We start from the raw sequence: 19,613 nt of genomic DNA, 5'->3' as shown, positions 1-19,613 counted from the left end.
ACGGGGGCATTGCCACCACAGCTCTTGGGAGACAGGCTGGGGTCTGTGTTTGTGCCATGTGGGCACCTGGGCTGTGGCTGCTACTCTTGAGGTCTTGAGGGAGAGGTCTGCCTACAAATCAGAGCAGAGCTGCCTTTGGAGGGGCCTTTTGCTCCCAGGGCAGGGATGCTGAAATGCAGTCTGTGGTGTGAGGGGCACCTCAGCTCACTTCTCACGTGAGTCTTCTAATTTCATAGCAACTTGATGCTGCCAGCACAGAATCACATAGGTTGGAAAAGACCTCTGGGATTGAATCCAACCTGAGACCCATCATTAGCTTGTCAACTAGGCCAGAGCACTGAGTGCCACATCCAGTCATTCCTTGGACACCTCCAGGGGTGGGGACTCCACCACCTCCCTGGGCAGCCCCTGCCAGCGTTTAACAACCGTGGAGAAATTCTTCCTGATGAACTTCTTGAGGAACAAACCGCGGGGTTTCCAAACCGGCTGTTCCGCAGCAGCCGGGTCCAGTCCTGCCCCTCTGCCCCCGTGTCTGCAGGCGCTGTGGGGAGCACAGCTCCCCGTCAGGAGCTGACCTGGGGCGCTGTGGAGCTGAAGGCAGGAGTTCTGACAGCCCGTGAGACACAGATCCCTCTAATTGAGGCCTCGCATCCTCTGTGCGTCAGCGGCAGAAGGGGAATTACCAGTTGGTTGGATTCACGGAGACAGCGGGTTCGTGGCGATGGGCGAGCGGGGAAGGGAGACCAGACGGAGCAGTTCTTCTTGTTCCTGCTATCCGCATTCTCGATCTCTTCAGAGCCTGCTTTCTCAGCAGCCAAACATGCCTGTGCTCTTCCTTGGCTTGGTGGGGTTTGCCTTGCCAAGTGAAGGGCTGATCGTGAAAGGCTCCCGAGGGGTGCTGTGAGCGGCCTCCCCCTGTTCCATTTGTCAGGAGAACTTGTGCATGCTGTTAGCACAGCCTTCCCTGACTTCACTGAGTGCTCTGGGGGGCTTGTGGCGGGGGGGGAGTCTGGTCCTGAAACTTGCCTGTAGTTGGTGCGTTGTTATTTTTGGCTGCGTGGAAACCAGAAAGGTCACTCGTGTGAACCTTTTCTTCTTTGAGTTTCAACGTGGCCATTAACCTTCCTGCAATCTGCCTGCCTGGCTGAGCATGGGAACGTCTGGGACACGCCTGTTTCCTGGTTGGTCTCCTTGAGTAACTGTGTACAGACCATCTCCTTGCCATCTTCTTACCCTAGAAATCCCTTGGCAACTGGGCAAACCAGGAGCTGAATATAAGGGAAAAAGATCTTGTTACTCCTGTGTTGATTCTGGTACTTGAGTCTATCCATGGGCTGTCGGGAATGGGAGAGAGTTGCCCTTTGAAACTTGTCGTGGAATCATCCCCGTCATTGATTCGGATGCTCCTTTGCCGCTGAAATGAGAAGCAAATTAACTTTTTCACAATCTTTCCCTTCTGAGTTGAGGAGAAACCGTCCGTGGCTGTGGTATTTGTCAGAGCAGAGCCCTGCTGTGCCTGTGTGGCTGAATTCCGTGGTGGTGTCGATCCTCAGCCTGCTCATCCCCTCTCCCTCCCGGCCCCTCGAGTGAATTATGCCTCGTGTTCAGTGCAGGGCCATCTGTTTTCCTGCATGTTCTCTCCTCTCTGGCAGCCTGATTCGAATGGAAAGGTGAGGCTAAATACACGTGAGGGAGAGCAGCTCTTTTGTTCTCCCAGCAGCTTGTTTTCCAGCGGAGGAGCCAAGCAACAGAAGGAATGCTGGGTCTTTAGCTGCCCTCAAAACGTGCTCCTAGTGCAAGAGTCAAGGGGATTATTAACAGCAGAGTTGAGGGGGAACCTGAGTTTTGGGGTTAATTTGGCACCTCAGACTTAAAGGTCTCTCGTGACTGGGCCTGAGCAGCTTTTCAAAGATGCTGTAATCTGTATTTTGACCTAGTACAGATTTCACTGTGTGACTCCACAACACTGCCAGATAAGTCCCCACCCTCCGTGTCCTCCTGATCCACGCAGAGCTGTTGCTGCTGTCCAGGTTTTCCTGCGCCATCTCCTTTTGCTCTGTAAATGGTAATTTAATTTCCACATTCAGAGACCTTAATTAATTATGAATAAAATAATTTGTATGAATTGTAGAGCTGAAGGGTGACGGATTAATGGCTCTTTGGGAACGTGAGGCAGCTTTACCAGAAGGGATTCAGCGCAGCAGTGGCTGTGTCAGCTCTGCCTTGTGTGCATCCCTGTGATGAGGGGTGGGAGGAGAAGGAGGAAGGCTTCCATCCCCTGGCATCCTGGGGAGGCTGGCACAAGGGAGACGACAGGGGAAAGCGTTAGCCTGGTGCTTCTTCCTGTAGAGTTGAGTAGGTTGAGGCTCCCCTTGATGGTTGGTTTTAATAGGTCTGATGAAGTCAGAATTTGGCTCCCAATGCGTGTTGTCACGTTTTATGCATGGTCAGCTTTTGTTCCTGTCCAGAGGAGTGGAGCACTGTGCCAGTCCAGTGCTGGGTGTCTTTCTGGGCCTTTTTATTATTTTTTTTTCTTTCTTCAGGGATCATGGAGTTCATTGAAACTTTTAGGCTTGTCCTCAGGTCTCTGCACTGGCCAGACCTGCAGTGACCTCAGCAGTCACCTCTGCTTTTGGTGTGAGGCCGGTTGCTCGATGCCTGCAGGCATCAAACACTGAACAACTGCAACATCTGTCGGGTGCTACTCATGGCTCTCTTCCTCCAAGAAGCGTTTTGAATTTTGAAGCTCTTCACAGTTTCCTTTTTTCTTTTGTTATCCTTCTGCAGAGGCCAGCGGGCCCCAAATCACTTCTGCTGTCCGTCTCCTGACGCAGCATCGCCCGTTTGATGTCTCTGTGCACACACACGTTGCACCATCCCTCTGCTCTGACCACGGACCCTCTTGATTCCTGGGGAAGGCAGAGACCAGAGCTGAGTCCAGCTTTTTGTACTCCAGGCACTTCTCGGACCAAAAGGGGTTTGTTTTCTTTTCCTGGAAGCTCTGCTTGCAGAAGGGAACAGCGAGCAATCCGGCTCCCAGCAGTTTTGCTTGGCAGAGTTTCCTGCTCTGGGTTGTCTCTCGCTCTTCCTCTGCAGAGCCGGTGGAAACGTCGCTGTTTAATCCCAGCAGCCTTCCCGAAGCCCCTGTTTTTGTGTTCCTGGCTCGTCCCCTTCCCCTGTGCCGCGGGTGTTTGTCTCCGCTCCGAATCCTGCTGTGGGGCGACGCCTTGGCTCGGGATGCAGGTCGGGAGTTGCGCAAGGCCCTTCTGTCTGGAGGGCAGATTGCCATCAGCCATCCCCAGGATTTTTTTTCGTGGAACAATACTTAACTCCAGCAGGGGTCAGCTGGAGGTGATGGGATCGTGTTGCCTGCGGTGACTGACAGGGCAGGGACAGAACTTTGTGCTGCACAGCTTGGTTTGGTCTCACCGCGGGCGATAAACCCGCTCTGCCCCGGCAGCAGCAACCAAGGTGAGGTGGGTGAAGGTTTTCACTCCTTTAGAACAAACTACCAGAACACAGTCCAAACAGAAGTGGTCAAATTACTCAGGGGCCCCCTGGTTTTGTGTGACTTCTTCATGCTTAATCATTTCTTCTCAGAGCTAATCATTTCAGAGCAGCCTCTTGATCCTTACACCTCGCTGTATTTTCTTTGCATGTGTTGTCCCTGGCAATCATCTGGTTGTCCAAATCTTCCTCTCCCTCTTTACAAAATATAGCCTAGCCATGCATGGTACTCTTAAAACATTGTTGGTGGTGTAGCCTGGCCTGAATTTGATGAGATTCCTGGCAGGAAAAGAGAGGTACAAGCTGGAAATCTTTGGGTGTTTTTACCCCAGTACTTCATAGAATCATGGATTCACAGAATGGTTTGGGTTGGAAGGGACCTTAAAGCTTATCCAGTTCCAACCCCTGCCATGGGCAGGGACACCTTCCACTAGACCAAACCCTGTCCAACCTGGCCTCAAACAAGTTAGGCTTTACTCAAAGTTTTCTTGAAGGTTTAGAGGAAAACCAAAAGAGAAAAAAAAAAAAAAAAAAGACATATTTGCATCAATGTCTTGACCTGATAACACTTCTGAAAACAAGAAAGCATGTTTCAGCTACTGGAGTTCCCACTCTGGCACAAGGCCACAGCCTCCTCCTGAAGTGCTCAGCTGCTTTGGGAACCTGATCACAAATGTCCAGTTTACACCAGTTACACCAGTAACTACAGCTGGGACTGTAGCCCCTACCACTAGGTCATATTTATGTTGAATCCTGCAACAATTGGTGTGCCTGCTCAGTCTTGCTTCTGTGTAACTGTAGTATTTTAACAAGTGGTTTTCTACAGGACAAAAATCAAGTTTCTTTGGCTAAAAATACCACAGTGGTTGTTAATGGGATGGTGACACAGGAGCGAAACAGCAAGAGAAGGACACATTTCTCCAAAATTTATATAACACAGCCAGCGCTGCCCTTGGTTTTTTTTACAGTGTTTTCAAAACAAAAAGAGAGGGGCTTGGATAATTTCTACCCTCTACTTGATTAATTCTACCTGATTATTTTTAACCATTGGTCTCTAGAAAATCCCCGCCCTCCTTGCTGGGAGGGGATATTCCTGTTAGGTCCGGGAGAGCAGCCTGGTTTTCCCTGGGAGATTTGTGAGCTGTGGGGGCTGCTCTGAGGGGGTTTCAAGGTGGCACTGGGTGTTACTTGGGTAGAGGTGTAGGTGGGTCCCAATCACTTCCCACCTCCTATCTGCCCACAATCATCTCAATCCTCACTTTGTTGACTTTTGGCCATTTCTTAACCGGAGTTTAAAAAGTATCTGGAGCAAAAATGGGTCGCTTAGCAACGCGCTGGAGCTGAGGGCGGCCGGAGAATGGGTCAGTGATTAACAATTATGTATAATCAAGGTTAAAAATGCAGGGCGGCCTGCAATGTCCCTGCTCTGACAGCCAGAATATTTCAGCCTTCCCATGCTGGGATTTATGGTGGGGGTAAGTAAATTTACACCAGCTGTGGTTCTGACCTCGTGAACGCGACGATTCGAGATTTGAACCCAGACTGAAGTCTCTTTTTTTTTTACTGGTGTATCACAAAAAAACCATCAAGTAACTTTACGGTGTGTAACATGAGCATGGTCTACCTTTGACATGTCTTTTTTTTCCCAAGGCTCAGGGCCTTCCCCGTGCCGTGTGACTTCCCAAACAAACAGAAATAGATGTGCACAGGAGAGTGGAAAATGCAAGTCTTGCTGTAGAGCAGAAATGTGGAAGGAATATGTGTGCTGGTTTTGGTCACCGTGTGAGTGTTGTTCCTCCAAGCAAGGAAAGAACCAATTCCACGTGAGCTTGATGAGTGTATTTTTTTCTGAGCCTTATTTTGGCAAGGTGATCGTTTTCCTGAGCCCTTGGTGGTGCTTTGGTCTCTGGATGAAGAGATCCTTGGCAGCCCTTCCTTCTCGCACAGAGTAGAAAAGGAGGTGGCTTGGTTATGACTTCATTTGCCCCAATAAATGTCCCAGCACTCCCCACTGCTGCAGGAACATACAGCGAGAATATCAATCACTAGCACAGCTCTGCATCTCCTGGATGTTTTTATCACTCTGGCAGCGAGATCAGGGTTGTTTTGCCAAGTCATTTACTTTCATTGCCTAATCAATTCCTAAAGGCTCTTGCCTATTTTCCTCTTTGTTTAATTAACCCTTCTTTTCAGCCATATCCCCATTCAGTTGTCATCCCAAACTTGAGAATCGGGGATCAGCTGGCGGTGCCTCTTCAGCAGTCACGGGAAGTGCTGAATTCCAGGAGCCCTGACGGGAGGTGATTTATATTCCTCAGGACAAAATCTTCCATCACTGTCCGAAGTTGATGGTGTCACAGACAGCTCTTTTCCTTCACTCCCCTGACCCCTTTTTTTTCCCCACCCTGCTTTCACTGAATAGGTTTATTCGCTGCCAACTTAAATAGTGCATATTTAAAAGATCCCTTTCAGACTAATATTAGTCATCACCTTCTTCACCTGCCACTGCCGGTCCAGGAGAAAAATCATCTTAATGCCCCTTTCCACAAGAGTAAGAGGATGGCTTAATGAATGCTCTCCTCGCTTGGTTTTGGTCATTAAACGTGCTCTGCCGTTGTGGGCTCTTTATGGCTTTGCACTAAGTGGTGAAATCCTTATGTGAGACTTGGCAGAGGCTTTTAGGTGTCATTAGGGATCATTAATATGCAGAGCAGTGCCACGCCATGGAGGCTGCTGGGGTAGGGAATGAGATCCATCATCTGTTGTTAGAGCTGCAGGATAACTTCAGGGTCAGCAGGAATCAGGCACAGGGGCTGGACTTGGGCAAGGATTCCTCGCTCGCACGTGGAGAGTGTGTGTGGGTGGGATGGATAGGGAGGGGTGAGGCAGCTTTGGGGTTCCTCCCATCCTCATCCTGCGCTGTCAGTTTGGATCTTTTGGACCCTGTAGCTGTTGCAGTCACTCCAGTGACGACTCAGTGCAGAGAGACTATGCCCAAACTCGATAGCTTGGACTGCATTTGTATAAATTGAGAGTCTTTTCCTGGTTTTGGTTGGTTGTTTGCCACCAGGGACTCATTTCTACACCCACCACGCCACCGGGGCAGGTGGTTGCAGGGGGGAGTGCCTACACCTGTTTGTGGTAGCACAGATTTTTGGGGTGATTTTGGTGCCTTTGTGGGCAGCAGCATGGGCTGCCTGGGGGGTGCTTGTGGTGGAAGTCTGCTCCCCCTTTACCTGTGGGTATAGGATGTCTTCCCAGTAGCCATCAAGAGCTTTTTCTGCTTTCCTTGCTCTGAAAGGCCTGGGAGTATCAGAAGCAGGGGTGGCAGGGAGTAGGAATGTTTCATGTGATCTCTCGTGGCTCAGCAAGGAAGGGAGACCAGCTGAGCAATGAATTATGTATCTCCTCTTTAAATAAAGAGCATTTCCACGCCTTGGAAAGTTCAAAAGATTGTTCTGCCGTGCTGGTTTCTGATACTGGACAAGCTGGAAATGTTAGTGGGTATGTTAATGTTGCTCCTGGCCCTCGCAGCGTTCACTTCTGAAAAATAGAAATGTTTTTAGCGTGTGCTTGGCCTGGGAGCTTTGATTTGAAATGAATACTGTCAGCTGTGTTAAAAAGATGATAAATTACGCTGAAGAACATGTTTTGGTTTCCAGCAGCAGCAGCAGCAGCGCTGGGGTTGTGCCACAGCTACAGGAAAGGCAGAGCCATTGACAGTGCGGGTGTTGGCCCCTCCTGGCTCTCACCATGGCACTGCTGGGCCACCTGGGCTGGTGGAAGGGGTTTTAAGGTCCCTTCCAACCCAAACCAGCCTGTGATTCCAGGCTTGTCCCGTGGTTGCTCTTGGCTGGGGGGAGTTAAACCAGCTCCCCAGGCTCAGGATCACGGAATCACAGGATCACTGAGGTTGGAAAAGCCCTCCCAGCCCATGGATCCCCCCTGTGCCCGATGCCCACCTTGTCCCCCAGCCCAGGGCACTGAGTGCCACCTCCAGTCCTTCCTTGGACACCTGCAGGGGTGGGGACTCCAAATCTCCCTGAGCAGCCCTGACCACCCTTTTCCATGAAGGAAATTCCTCCTGATGCCTTGGGGACTCCTGCTTTTTGGGATAACTTCTCCTATTGCTGGCAGCTTTACATGCTCATTAAAAGCAGTGGGGATTCGTGGGTAAAAGGGAGGGTAGAAAATGTAACCCAGAGTTAAGCCCTAATGTGTTTGTAGATGAGAACCAACTTGACGTGTTTTTGTGTTTGAGATTTATGATCTAATCATTCCTTTCCCCCTGCACAGCAGGGACTGGAGCAGCGTGGAGTTATTTACATATAGGGAACATTAAACAGCCACCTCTTTAAACCATATGTGAACATAAAATCCAACAACCACTGCTGAGTAATGAGTCTCTGTGAAAGATGAGAATAAAAATAAAGCAGGAACAAGCAGAATGGAAAGGTATTACTGCAAGAAGTAGCTGTGACAGCAGCACGTTGCATCCCTGTGGCAGGGTGAGAACGTGACCCTGGGGATGTGTCCTCCTGAGTTCACACTGTGCACCCTGAACACGAGCACCAGGTTTGCCCTGAGCTCCTCTGGAGCTGTGGAGGGCTTTGGGATGCCGGGAGGAACTGGAGGATGAGTTTGGAGGTTGGCAAAGGGATTAGGGGCCGTTAATGATTTTTTTTTTTTTTCCATTTTCAGGAGAAAAATGTTTGGAAAAGGCATGTTCTGTGGAGAACTTGCTGCTCTCTGTATCATTTGAACCCTAAAATCCTGTGTTTTTATGCCTTCCTTCCACTGGTGGTTTAGTTCCTTGAAATGGACTCTCCTTCCTTTTCTATTTCTAGTGCTAATCATGAACAGGAACTTGAAAATAATTCCCTGAGGCATCCCCAAATGGGTGCAAGTGCATCCTGCAGGGGCCAGGATTATCCCAGAGGCACGTGTTGGTCCACAGGTTGGATACAGAACCTGGTAGTTGTGACTGAGAGATGTATTTATTCCTTTCTCATGAATCTCCTCCTTGCTGGGGTCACTCTGATGGTGAACCTGAGAAGAACAACTTTGGGATTTAGAACAAAATAAGAAGCAAATTTCTGTGATATGGGGGTTAAGATACTGAGTTTCCATCACAGAAATAAAACTCTGTTTCCTACTTCTAAAACACCCTTTCAGTGGCATTTTAACAACATAACTGTCCTTTGCATAATCTCATCTTTTAACCCTCTGCATTCCTGGACCCTGAAAGGAACATGATAAAAAATGTGGAAGGCAGGAGGCTTAAGGAATTTTTTTCTGTCCTTAAATCCCCACTATTTTCAAGTAGGATTTTAGATATCTCTGCTCTATTTTAATTTGGTTTAATTACCGTGGATGAGGTAAGAAACTCATTTAAACACGGCAAGTGTGGTGGAGAATCCAATTTTCAGAAATCAGTGGAAATGTAATTGGAGTCATTAAGTGCTGACTTTGGTAATTAAGAGCCGGGTTTTGACGTTTCAGGCTTCTGTTGCTAATTGTCCGTGGAGAGGGTACAAAAATGTTGTGTTTGCCGAGGAATTGGTGGCTCCCTGGACCTTTGGAGCTGCTGGCCACGCTCAGACAGGTGTTGGTAGCGTGGCAAACAGTGCCTCCTCTTTATTTATGTCACAGGGTACAGAGCCAAAGCAATCCCTTTAGGATAATATTCAGGAGAAGGGTTTTTATAAGCAAGAGATAGATGCCCAGCTCCTCAAACGATCTTGCTTCCAAACGTGGATCTTGGGCTGCAGGTCCATCTTGATAAAATCTCTGGATCTCTCTGCAGGCTGAAAGTGCTGAGAAAGTTATGAATAAAAGAAATCAGTGGTAGAAGTGCATCCTCATCACTCCTTGTTTGCAGAGTTATCTTTGGGAAGTCAGGATGTTCTGCATTTTTTAACTCCTGCAGCTCGACCAAGATGCTTTTGTTATGATAATGGAGAAACCATAAAAACTCCTGACATGCTGATAGTTATCATTATATAAAACATGCCTTATGCTTACTTTCCTATTAAAAATTCCAATTTTCCACGGCAATGGCACTTCCAAGGCATTTTTTTCCTTTCATTTTGTTGTTTTCCCAGCACCCAGATGATGCTTTTTGGGCCTCCAGCCTGGGAGCTGAGGTGAAGGGTTTTGTGCTTTTGAGCTTTTACTCCCACAAACAAATGCACCTCTTGCTCTGGGTTTGAGTGTGTAATTATCCTCTGTCTCCTCAGAAGCCAGAGTCCAGCTAGAAAGTTACCTAAAATGTGTTTTTAGCCTGTTGACCGTGCTCATTTCTTAGGTGTGGGAAAACCACGGGCAGCTTAAACACTCGTTTTACCCAGAAATCCCCTTTTTGGGATTGTGGTGATTTTTTTTTTTCCCCAGTGCAAAACTGTGCTTCCCTTCTCCTCCCAGGGGTTCTGACCCTCGAAGGTGGTTTCTCCTAGACTTGTTCATGTTAGTGTTGGATGTGGAGCATCCATCCATGGGATACTCTTTGGATCTGGACACCCTGAGGGAGGGCTCGGAGGAGCAGCCTGGGCCATGTTCAGAAGAAATGATCATGGAATCACAGGATACCTGGAGTTGGAAGGGTCTCTTGAGGATCATTTTGTCCCTCCCCTGGTCCCTTGGCAGCCACGTAGTTTCTGGGTGACACATTCCTCAGAATACCTGGCAGTGGCCGAATGTGGTATGACAGAAGCCAGGGAAGCACCTCAAGTAGCTGGAACAGGTTGGAGTCATCATGCCAAGCTCCTCTGACCAGGCTGGTTAGGAAGGGCTTGTTTCCCTCATTGCCTGGGCTTTCATACAGCCAGAGAGCAGCCCTGGTGCCTGATGATGATTCCAGGCTGGGCTTTCTCTAGAGTGTTGTCCTCGTCTCCCAGACACTGAGCTTGCAGATGGAGATTAGGGGAGTAATGAGGATACGCTCTGCTTTGGGCATAATTTCCTCTCCCCTTCGCTGTTTCCTTTTGTTTTATGTCTTCAGACAGCCCTTGTTGCTGCCTAATTGGATTACTGGGTCACTCACTTGCTGACTGTGGGCTGTGCAGGACTGGGACCGGTCCCTGCGGCTCCGCAGTTCGGGAGCTGATGTGGGCTGGCAGCCCTGCTGAGCCACTGCAGTCCTGGGGGGCCTCGTCCCTCCAAACCCTTCAATGGCTGCAAGAAGGAATGGGATCCATTCCTTCCCTTCACCTGGCTCCTTAGCTTTAGGGAGGGACAGTTCCAAATGTCTTTGTTTTGTAACCTGCGAGTCTTCTGGGGAGCGGGTGGAAACGCAAAGCCTTGAGTGCAGTTTCAGGTGTTTGCCTTTGAACAGCTCTCACTTAAAACGAGGGCTCTGTATCTTAAACAAACCAGCTCCTTGCAGTTTCCATGGTAAGCTCTCCTTCATAATTGAACAGGAGTCATAAACGTTGCATAAACCCCGGGGAAGCTGCTGCTCCGTGGTGTCAGCCCTGTGTTTGCTCTCTGTGCAGCGCAGCTCCCCGGGGAGGCTCCTCGTGTGTCCCACGGCCACCCCACCGCTCCCCTCCAGACCCTTCTGCTGAGGAGAAGCCAACTGGAGGAACTGTGAAGGCCCAAAGTCTGTTGTCAATGGGACTGCACAGAGGGAGAACTCAGACCTTCTGCTTTCCAGGGATCCCCCTGCAGATCGTGCCGTCGGACTCTCCTTCCGGAGCTGCTGCGCTCACCTAGAAGCTGTTAGACCTTTGGAAAACAAGAGACCTCGCCAAGGTGAGTATAAATGACATGCCAGACCATGTTTTTAAGACTCCATTCTTTCATTTTATTTTGTGTTTTCAACCAGCTTTGCTACCTCTGGGACAAGAACTTCTGTGCTGTCCCACCTCTTAGGTTTTATAGTTTAAACTCGTGGGTGTCTGTTGTGGTGCCGTGTGTGTCCCACCACACATTCCCTCTCCCCCCCTTTCTCTGCCTCTTTAAAAAGCACTGCAAAAACTCCTCCAATCCACTAAAAAAGCCCCTCAGAAAGCCCCAGGTGCAGAGCAGACCTCAGGGATGCCGTGCTCTGAGTTTGTCCCTGCCAGGAGCACAGCACCTCCAGGCAGGTGATGCCGAGGCGTGCCCTGTGTCCGCTTCCCTTTCCCGCTGGTCTGGAAGCGTGTCCAGGGGGTGTTATGGTACCTTGGAAGGACTGCTGGTGGGGAGATGACTCGTGGGTGTTGTTTTGCCGCTTCTCCTCGCTCGTGGCACCGTGGAGTTCCAGGCAGGGGCTGCTCCTCCATCCTGTGCTCTCGCACTTCCCGCTCACCGCGCAGATGGAGTGTGAGGCTTCCCGGTGCTCTGTGGCAGCAGCACCAGCAAGAGCAGAGTGACAGACTGATCCCTGGGTTTCCCTCCTTTCCCTCCTCCCCCAGAGCCAGCGGGAGGAAGGTTTTTTTGTTCTTTTCTTTGTCTGAGTTCGTGTGGTGCAGCGTGTTGGCAACGCGCCCACGGCCTGCGTGGGGAGGGGACAGGAGGGGGGTCAGGGGAGGCCACAGCAGAGTCATCATCGTGATTATTCACAGAATTCCAGAGTTGTTTAGGTTGGGAAAGACCACTGAGATTGAGTCCAACCTGTGCCCGATCCCCACCTTGTCCCCCGGTCCAGAGCACTGAGTGCCACGGCCAGTGTTGGCCCCATCCATCCTGTGGCCCTGGTGGTCTCTCTTTGGGTCTCCATGACTTTTCCAACCTGGCCTTAGACACTTCCAGGGATGGGGCAGCCTCAGCTTCTCTGGGCAACCTGTGCCAGGGCCTCACCACCCTCACAGGGAAGAATTTTTTTCCCAATATCCAATCTAAACCTCCTCTCTGGCAGTCTGAAGCCATTCCCCCTTTTCCTGTCACTCCAGGCCCTTGGAAATAGTCTCTCCACGTTTCTTGTGGGCTCCCTTCAGGTACTGGAGGCTGCAATTAGGTCACCCCGAAGCCTTTTCTTCTTCACGCCGAACAATCCCAATTCTCTCAGCCTTGTGAAGGATTTAGGAAAAAGAAAAAACCCAAACCAGAGGAATTTTCCCTTTAACAATGCCTTGTTGCACAGAGGCAGGATTTCTTGCCCTCTGGCATTCTCATGTCAGGAGGGCTCTGAGTGGCAGAGGTCGGGATTTGGGGAGGGGGCTGTGGGTCCGGGCTGACCCCGCAGTGTGACCCGTGGAGTGCAATCCCTACAAAGCGGGGCTGTTCCCAGGGGGATGTGACCGCCGTGTCCTGATTAAAACGTTGCAGAGAGAGGGGGGGGATAAGGAGGAAACTAAGCCCGTTTCCCATCTTTTAGATTTTTAGGAGACACTTAAGGGAGCGCAGTTGGATGAGTAAGGGCAAAGGCAGATTGCAGAAAGCACTTACTGGGCTTGTCTGGGGATTTGAGCCGTGCAGTTCGTGGTGCAAAAGCCGGGCTTTTCTGTAGGAAACGGCAATAAAAGCCGACAAGCCTAAAGACCCAGATTAATTTAGAAACTCCGCAGCTCAGGGGAGGGAGGGTTGAAACAGAAGTGCAGCGGCTCAGACTGACCTTTCCATCAACTCCACGGCTCTCCCGAAGATGTTTGCGGTGTCTGAAGCTGGGGGTCGATCTGTGGGGGTTCCCTGGGTGGTGTGTGGGGAAGCTGGGGTTCCTCCTTGCTTACCAAATGGCTCTGGCCCTCCAGGAGCGTGGGGTGACGCTGTCCAGCAGTCTGTCCAGCGGTATGTCGTGACGGTGCTGCCAAAAAATCTGTCCCTAAAGTGCCGGGCATGGTTTTCAGCGTGGAGCAGCTCCTCTGTGCAGCTTAGAGGAGCTGGATCCCTGTTTCTGTGTGCTGCCTGACACCAGGCCAGCGGGTGTTCTGCAGGATCTAATTATCCTGGCGACCCAAGGCACAAAAGAAAGAGGCCTGTTCACTTCGGGCTGTGTTGCTTCCCTCTTTCCGTGTCCCCTCCCGTCCTCTCGTGAAGCTGCACAGTGAAAGATGATACCAGAATGATACCAGAATTCCTCTTTCTCAGGCTGCTACAGGCAGTCGTTTCCATGATCTTTGTTTACATAGATCCAAGTCGGATTAAAGTGCCTTTTAAACTCGGAGGACTTGTCAGGAGGTGAGAGACTGTCTTCCCAGCTTCGGTCTTTTCTGTACAGGTGTGTCGTCGTGTGACCAAAGTCTATCCTGAAGTTGTTTAAAAAAAGCCCTTGCACTGTGATGCTTGGAGATGTTCGTGTACAAATGTCACATGGGCGTACATCCCGTAGTTTATAACGGCATCTTAGCAGCTTAGGAAGTGATTAGTTCACTTCTGTGCCGGTGTTTTCGCCTGTGTAGAGTGGGAGTTCTTACTGACACGTGCTGAAGTCTTTTCTCCTGCCCTTCAGGGGTTTAAATAAAAAACCACTCTCTTTAGGAGCATGTCAGAGTTTTGAAAAGCTGTTTGGTTTCCTAGGAGCACGTGCACATACGTTTCTCTCTTTAGGTTCTTAGGTTTCAGTGGTATTTAAGCCCCGTTTTTTCAGAACTGAGCGATTCAGAAGCATATCTAGGTCCGGTGGCTCCGAATTTCACCGAGTTTGCGGCCTCTGCAGTGGTTAAATCTCTTCATCGTTCTTTTGAACCTTTTTATTTCAGCAGTCAGAATGGGGGGGGGAAGAGCTGTAAATGAGTTGTAATGCCAGGCTGAGCTGGGAGTGCTGCAGTTTGACTAAGCCTTAGCAGGCACTGCTCATTTCACTGTGAGGCCTAAGTGAGATTACTGTCTGAGTCTCCCCTCAGCAGTTTAAATCCTTACCAAATATTCTCTGCTCTTGTGCGTTTGAGTTTCCCTCCTTCACTGTCCGTGGAGAAAAGGGAACACAGCTTAACCCCCACACGGCTTTGTTCCTCTCTTTGCAGCCTTTGCCCCGTTGACTTTCCAAGGACGTTTTTTGAGCTGAAAGCTCAAAAAACGTCCTTGGAAAGTCAACGGGGCAAAGGCTGGAAGCTCAAAAAAATAGATAGAAATGAGTAGAAAAACTGTCACGGTCTTCTGTAAACGACATAAGACCATCCAGATGTGTTGATGTAAACGAAGGCTCCACTAATTCTGAAAAGGAGAAGCTCTCCATGCCTACCCAGCTCCTAGAAATCTGATCCATCAGTTGTTTGTGGTGGTTTTTTTTTTTTCTCATCTGGAACGATTCCCTCGTTTTGCAGGAGGCTTGGTGTGCGATTTGAGGGCCAGCTGCTTCGTTGCTGCCTGCCTCACTGACTCCCTTGTGCGAAGGGCAAGGAATACTGATCCAAGGGAGCTGTGTGAACCGATGCTCTGGTCCAGGGGTGGTGTGCTCCGTGTCAGGTGTGTTTTGGATGTGGTTAATCCTGCCCGGGGAGGCAGCAGGATGCCTTGTGAACAACCTTTGGAAGTTTCTTCCAAGCTGGCCTGGGCTCTGTTGGCTCCATGTGGGAGTTCAGCGAGTCCTGGTGGAAGCTGTAGCTGTTATTTCTCCACAGCCTGGCATTTCATTTGGTTTCTCACGTTACCCAGCTTAGTCATCTCTTCAGAAATCTCCACTTCTTCCTCCCCTCCCGGCGCGCAGACCAGATCCTGCTTGGTGGATGGTGCAGTGGTTTGCCCTAGCAACCAGGCAGATCTCCCAAAATAGCTCCTTCCATGGCTGCAGAGCCTCTCTGAACCTCAGGATGTGGACTGCAGTGTCTTGTTTTTGCCTCTAATGGTCGGACAGAAATAACCAGGGCCGTGAGTGGACTTGACTGTGTGCACAGAGCGAGGCTCTTTGGGGCACGAGGGGAAATTCCTGCGGTGTTTTGTGTGCTGAGGGAAAATGCCTTTGGAGTCCAAACCATTCCTTCCGTGTGCCCACGTGTATGATGTTGTTTATGGCCTGTTCCCTCCTCAGGGAGCACCTGAGCTGGGAAGGCTCCTGGTGCCAGCCCTGAAATTCCCTGCTGGAGTGGCTGCTCTCGGCCCCTTTGGCACCACAAGTCCTTCCCGAGGAGTGGGATGGCCACTCCATGAGGTCTCCCCTTCCTGGGAACATGGCTGTGCAAGTTCCTGCTGCTATTTGTTTTTTGGGATAGTCAGAGCAGGAAATATTTTAAGACACTTTTGCAGTGGGGTCATTTTCTTTTCCCCGCCTCTCCAGCCTAAGAAAATTCCTGTGTTTGGGATATCTTTGCATTACCATAGCATTGCAGGAGCATGAGATTTATAGAGATGTGTTCAGCTGCTGCTCATCTTCTGCTGTGGTGATGCTTTTTGCAATGATTATCTTTCCCTTGCTTTAGGAGGGTGTTCTGCAGTCTGGCGTGTTGTTACAGTCACCTTTCCTGCTTACCAGCTTCAGTTCTCCTCCAGATCCTTTCCTCCAGCCATCTCCTTTTTTTGCTATATTTAAAACAATGCTTTACAACTCATAACTTCTAAAAATCCCGTCCCAAACCCCAGAAGGGAATTAAAACAGTGGCAGGTAGTTCGGTTTTGTTGTGTGATGACACGCAAGATGTAGGTTTTCGAGGGCCAGAAGTTATGTAGACTGTTGGTATAAGAGGACAGCTCAGATTAAACTGGGGGGGGGCGGGGACAGACATTGATTTGCTTGTATGTGGGAGAGAAGAGACCATCAGCTGCAATATTTACACTCAATCACCCAGGGAGGGTTCTGTCGTTATTTGCGTTCTCTGGAGCATTCTGTATTCTCCAGCACGCTCTTGCCATGTGTGTTTGGTTGCCAGAAGTTTATATACATTTTCTGCTTTTCATTCCAAACAATATAACGTTTATTACGAGTTCCATGAGCTGTTGTTTCAAGTGGGGGGAAAAGAATCTGCACCAAGCTGTGCTCTGGCACCGTCACCGCGCTCAGTACGGGCTGTCTGCGTCACAGGGAGGGTGAAGAGATGCTGCAGGAACCAAGTCATGAAAATCTCTTTGGGGAGTGTTCCTGATTCCGGGCTGGTGGTTACAAAGGTGGTTTTTAACCCCTTGAGCCCTCCCCACCCTGCAGGGAGAAAAACCGGGCTCATGTTTGTAAAGCCACGATGTGCGTGTCGTGACGGGGACTCTGGGGGCCTGTCCCTCCCTACCCCTCTTGGAAAGGTGCTCTGCTGCTCCACAGCCAAAGCTGGAGATGGGATTTGGCCTGGGAAGAACCTGTGGAGCCAGGGTTGGGTTGTCCCCAAGCCCTGTGGCTCCGTGGGGCCCTGCAGAGCTGCACCGTCCCCTCCCTCGGCATCTCCTCCACTGCAGAGTTCCCAGGAACTCTTCCCATTATCCAACCCAGGATGGGGGAGAGTGTCCCAAAAGGAAAACAACATTCTGGGGCACAGCAGGAGGAGGCTTCTTGGTGAGAAATTGCTCTGGTTATGGGCTGTGTGCTCCAACAACGAGCAGAAAAACTGTGCTGGACATAATGATGGATAAAAGGAGGAACCACTGCATTGCTCTTACACTCTTTTCCATGCTCACCTTTCTTTTTTTTTTTTCCTCCTGGAATTACTTATGTTGATTGTTGCAATTGATTGCAATTGTAAGGGCTAATTTTGGTGCATAAATCTTTTTTTTTTTTTTTTTACTGGAAGCCTGCCAAGTGTTTGCGTAATGGAGGAAAACAACTGCACAGGGTTTGGTACAGGCTGTGCTTGTCTTCCTTTCTCCAGCCAAACCATTCCATGGGCTGATATATACAGATATATACACAATATATGTATGTGTGTGTATATATATATATCTATCTCAATAGGCAATATTTGTATACATCAAATTTCCCTGAAGGGGAAAACTCAGCCTCCTGGGAAAAAAAAAAAAAAAAAGAAGAGCAATTAACAGACCCGTGATGAGTTCTTAAAAAACAAACAAACTGAATTTAATGCCTGTGATGAAGTGGTCACTGCCTTAGTTTTAAGACAAATACCAAACCCAACTGGGTTCACTTTTAAACTTTGCATGATGGAATGGAGAGTAAATAGCGTCGTTCCAACCTCAGGAGACAAATCCAATACGTTCAGCTGATGGAGTTGAAGGACCAGTACATGGGTGTATAGACCTGGGTCCTTGGAAAATGTCACGGCTGTTTTCCTTGCAGCCCAGTCCAATTTCCATGAAGTCTGATCTCAGGGAAGGAGAGATTTAGTTGACACAGATTTATTTCTGAGTGAAATATTAACTCAGGAATAAATTTTCCCTCTACATCCACATTTTCATATACCCAAGGGTTCAAGGTCTGGTTGAAGCTGGGCTGGTTTGCAGGGTTTTCCTCTTTTCCCACCTCATCTTTGGCCAAAGAGGAGCAAGAAATTTGAAGGGGTGAAGGGGACGTGAAGGATGCAGGTGGGTGGGTGGTGTTTAAAGCTTTTTGGGACAATTTTTATATGGATTGAAAATTGATACTGAAAAGAAAACCTCATCTGATAGATTACTTGTGGTACTGAAATGATGGGCTCAGTTGTAAGATAAGGTGCCAGGACTCCTTGGGACTCGTGTCATCTTTCTCCCCCAGGTTTTTGGTGTCTCCTCTTGCTTGGCTTTTATCCTGTCATTCCAGTTGTTGTTTATCCTCCGTGCTTGTTTAAAAACAAGTCACACTGTCGAGCTGCCACTGCACAAACATTTGTCCTGGTTATCCTTCCAGAGTTATTCACGGCTGTAAGTTCTGGCAGACTCAGGGCCAGGGATGATGATAGGTGGAGGATCCACCTTCTTGAAATATCAGCTCACTTTTTTTTTAATTTTTTTTTAATTTTTTTTTTGTGTATGTTGTTTCGGGGCTGTTTGAGTTCAGCTTGATGCCATATGGGTTTTACTTAAGGACATGGTTTGTCCCTGCAAAAGCATCTTTGAAGGCGATAGAACAGTTTAAATATGTTCAAGAGAATTAATTAAAATGCCTTTCAACTGAAGGGGAATGAGAGCTTTTTTTTTTTTTTTTTTTTTTTTTTTTTTTTCTTTTCCAAAATAAAGCTCCAGCCTGGTGAAACATTTTGTATCAGTTACAAAAGGAATTTCAGTACATTCCTCTAAAACGAGGGATGAGCCAACTGCATCTGCTGGGTGTGGGAGTGACATTTCAGATCCCACTGACAGCCGAATTGTCAAACTGAACATCATCTCTCTCTCTCTTGCTGGTGCTGACTGAGAACTCCACACTTTCTAGGAGCAAAATTGCTCCTTTGGAAAGTGCTGGTGGAAGGCACGGACACCTCTGGGCCTGGAACAGGCTACCCAGCCTACCTGGTCTAAATAAATAGCTTATCTCCATAAATCAGCCCTCCTTCCCCTGTCAGAGAGCACTGGAGAAAGGGGAAAGCATGAAGTGTTTTTTGAGCAGCGAGGACTTTCACTGGTGGTTTATATTTACCATCGTTCCAGGTGGTACAATAACAGCATGTCATCCTGTGGTGATGTTCCCCAGCCTGGAGCAGGTGTTGATTATCTCCTTACTTACATGAGAGCTTCCACTGGTAGATCCCGAGGTGTGTTACAGAAGGAGAGCTTTGATGTCAGGTTCTGAACTGTGAGTGATTTGAGAAGTGAAGTGTCACAAAGAAGGGACACTGTGGTGCTGCAGCAGAGCCCTAAGAGCTCTCTGCTGTGCTGCCAAGTGAGCAGCTCTAGCCTGGAGTATTTTGTTTGCAAGGAGATGACAGAATGGTAGAGTTGTGTAGGTTAGAAGAGCTCTCTGGTCCCACCTCCCTCTCAAAAAGCCTCTTTATGTGTGTGGATGTGTATAAACAGCGATCTGGTGCAGGAGTGCTATGCTTTCTGCCACCTTTTTGGGTGCTGTGGCACAATGTTCTGGGAGGATCTGTTTGCCACCTTGGTCTGGAAGGGATGTGCTCAGTCCTGTAACAACTCTACTCTCAAAACCCTACCACAAGGAAAGCAACAACCTGCCCTGGAAAGAAGTGTCTTCAGAGAAACAGGTGCAGAGGGTGAGTTTGGAGGAAGAGAAAGCCCAGGCAGGCACAGATAAAATAACAGTGGCAGTGGGAGCCGAGGGTGTAATGGGAGGCCAGAGCTGTGCACAGGGCCAGGAGACAAAAGCAGCTGTAAATGAAAGAGAAGCAGCAACATCAGAGGGGCTGATCTGAAGGCAGAGCTGGAAATGAAAGCAGAGGGGA

At 49.1% G+C, this 19,613-nt stretch overlaps 1 long non-coding RNA gene across 1 annotated transcript in view; it reads left to right on the top strand.

Moving 5' to 3' along the window:
• The window catches only part of LOC114070269, a 35,686-nt gene that overhangs the window by 8,887 nt on the left and 7,186 nt on the right, over positions 1 to 19,613 (top strand). Inside the window, exon 3 of the long non-coding RNA XR_003573902.1 lies at positions 11,001 to 11,259. This is a non-coding gene — a long non-coding RNA (uncharacterized LOC114070269). The remainder of the gene's footprint in view (positions 1 to 11,000; positions 11,260 to 19,613) is intronic.

The sequence above is a fragment of the Empidonax traillii genome, unplaced genomic scaffold (genome assembly GCF_003031625.1).
Source record: "Empidonax traillii isolate 1590-97213 ecotype Southwest subspecies unplaced genomic scaffold, ASM303162v1 scaffold1496:size126764, whole genome shotgun sequence".
Lineage (NCBI taxonomy): Eukaryota > Metazoa > Chordata > Aves > Passeriformes > Tyrannidae > Empidonax > Empidonax traillii.
This window is presented reverse-complemented; position numbering and strand designations above follow the sequence as displayed.